This window comes from Echinops telfairi, unplaced genomic scaffold (genome assembly GCF_000313985.2).
Source record: "Echinops telfairi isolate 266 unplaced genomic scaffold, ASM31398v2 ScPeMD7_7475;HRSCAF=8513, whole genome shotgun sequence".
NCBI lineage: Eukaryota > Metazoa > Chordata > Mammalia > Afrosoricida > Tenrecidae > Echinops > Echinops telfairi.
The window spans coordinates 21,319,256-21,322,486 of NW_022111379.1; positions in this window are offsets into that span (position 1 = coordinate 21,319,256).

Genomic DNA, 3,231 nt, shown 5'->3' on the forward strand with positions numbered 1-3,231 from the left:
GTGGATTTGTTTCTCCAAAGTACCTAGACTAATACATATATACACACACATATATATACACTCATAAACATAGACATATATATTTTTTCAATTAATGATTGTGTATATATACCTATTAATAATTTTGATGTGTGAGGTACTGTGCTAGACTTTAAAAGTGGGACACTTAGCAAAACAATGACATCTTTACCTCTTTGCTTTTTTCTCATTTATAACTGAAACCTGCAAGAGTCTTTTCAGTAACTAAGAGTGCTGAAGATAAGTGAGGAATGAGCAAATCTCTCTCGGAAGAAGTACAGCCAGAATGTCTCATAAAAGCGAAGTTAGTGAGAGTCCATCTTGGCTCCTATGAGCATTCCTTCAGGAGGGCCAGCGCATGGAGAAAGTGTTGTGCTGAGTAAAGGAGGGGCCAGTTAAAAAGAAGACCTTTGACTAAAGGGATTTATACCGCCTGCAGAAATGGGCTTCACATACTAACCAGTTTGAGGATGGTACAAGACAAAGTAGGACGTCATTCTGTTGAACACAGGGCTGCTGTGAGTCAGACCTGGCTGGACAGCACCTTACGACGTAAGATTACGGAAGGGCCTTATTCCCTGGCACATTTATCCATACTCATTTTAGTTTGTTGTAATTTTGTTTTTCTTCTTCTTCTTCTTCTTCTTCTTTTTTTAAATCTCTTCCCTAAAACTTCCCTCTCTGTGATGGAAGAAATAATCAGACATTTGCCTTTATAACTTCAAGGATAGAAGTTTTATTAATGAAGCAGATAGGCAACGATAAAATATTCACTTACTAGGAAAATTCTTTTTTTTTTAAATCATTTTATTAGGGGCTGATACTACTCTTATCACAATCCATACATACATCAATTGTGTAAAGCACATTTGTACATTCATTGACCTCATCATTCTCAAAACATTTCCTCTCCATTTAGGTCCTCATTTTTCCCCTCCCTCCCCACTTCCCCCTCCCTCATGAGCCCTTGATAATTTATAAATTATTATTTTGTCATATCTTGCCCTGTCTGATGTCTCCATTCACCCACTTTTCTGTTGTCCATCCCCCAGGGAGAGGGTCACATATAGTTCCTTATAATAGGTTTCCTCTTTTCAACTCACTCTCTCTCTATCCTCCCAGTATCACCACTCTCACCACTGGTCCTGAAGGGATCATCCGCCCTGGATTCCCTGTTTTTCCAGTTCCCATCTGTACCAGTGTACATCCTCTTGTACTAGGAAAATTCTTATTGAATAGATACAATATGTCAAATACCAGTGCAGGCACATTCTGAGGTTGGTGATGTTGGCTACAAAGAAGTTTTTGTGCCACAACTTGAGTCAATGTTTTATTCTACCAATTGACGATCAAGAGGCTAAATGTTTTCTAATCATTGCTACAGCCAAACTCTTCCAAAGACCATTTGGTGTGCCCCTAAACCTCTACACAATGTGCCAGGTTCAATAACTTTCTGGTAAGGACACCAACGAGTACACCCAAAGCATAATCTACTCATTTGTACTCTCTGGCCTTTGGGCTGAAATGTCAGCAGATTGTTAATGCTGCTTCATTTAATGAATAGAAGTCTAATTATCTGGAATGGAGGGACTGCGTCTAAAATGTCTAGGCAGAGGAAGAATGGTTCCATCATTAAAAGCTGCCTCTCCCTCCCACCCTGGAGATTATTGATTTTACTTCTTCATCTGAGGATCAAGTATGACCGAACACGTTTCGTTTAGAATATCCTCTGTTCACCAGTGGGCTTAACCCTGCTTCAGTTGTTTTTGTTTTGATATTCCTCTTGCCCTGAAGAACAGTAAGAGGAAGCCTTGGGGCTTGGTAACAAATAGAAAAGCTTAGTCAAATGAAACGCAGTATCCAGGTACCACGGCTTCCCAAGAGCAAGAGAACATGGCTTTACCAGATGATGTAACATGCTTTTCTTTGGGCCCTTCTCTCCTCAGAGGATTAACAGTGACCTCCACGGATGTAAAATCAGGTTGAAACTCATCCAGCCCACGTTCCGGGCCCCTGTACCACATGAATCTATTTTCCCATCCGGATCCTCTTTTGCCACATGAGGTCACCATTCTTTTTGAAATCTCACTCTTTTTGTTCTCCAGAGATGAGTCGCTGAAATAGGACTCTATTTCTTTCTCGCTTAAACAAGTGCATTCTCATTTTCTACCACATTCCACGTGGCTTCAATTCTTCCAGAGTTAAAGCAGGTAGGCTTCTTTCCCATTCCCTCATTGCTCTGGTGATCTACGCTGAGGGAAAGTTGTGTGTTAGGAAGCCTTCAGCGCTAGACAGAAAACAGGGCTAAAGCACTGGAACACACAATGTGTGAAAAAGAAAAAAAAGAAAACATTGTTTTTTAACGGTGCGGTTGTGGAAATTTAGTTTGTTACTTTGGACTTCAATTCTTCAGTTAAAAAATGTGTAATAAGTATACATAGACAGTTATCAAACTAAGTCTTAACTTAAGGATTCGGGGTAGCTTTTTCCCCTTCTTAATGTCCTTCAGAGTTCATTGTAAGTCTTTAGTAAACTTTGCTCATTCATTAAAGCATGACAAAAATATCTAAATTTCAGCTATATTCATATTTAGATTTACCTACTGTGTTCGTTTGAGTAGACTAGAGAAATATATACATAGACACTCATATGTGTATAAGAAAGAGTTTTATATAGAGGGTAATTGTACATTAAGAAATCATCCCAATCCAGTCCAGTTCAAGCCCATAAGTCCAATATTAGCCCACATGTCCAATATCAGTCTATAAAGTCTTCTTCAGACTCATGAAACACATGCCATGACACCGCATACAGGACAATCACAGGCCAGTGGGTAGAAAGTCTTTGGATCCAGTCGTGTAGTAAGCAACTCAGCACTGGCAGGTGTCTCCACATGGCGCTTCTGGTTCCCAGGGCATGGGTTCTGCCAGTGTAGCGCCATGTGTCTTATCAGTAGAGCATCTCCAAGGGACTTTCAGTAGAAAGTCCATGTGGCTTCTCCTCAGGGATGTCTCGCAGGAAGTGAGCAGAGAGAGAGAAGTGTCTCCCACCTCCAAGGAAGAAAAATCAGATTTCCCAGAATCCTTAGGGGAAGGCCATGCCCATAAGAAGCCTCACTGGCTATGATCTGATTGACAGAGTAGACTCCACCCTTTCACTCTTAATCCTCTTAGATCCCAAATGGACACCAGGTTATGTAACTACCACACCATC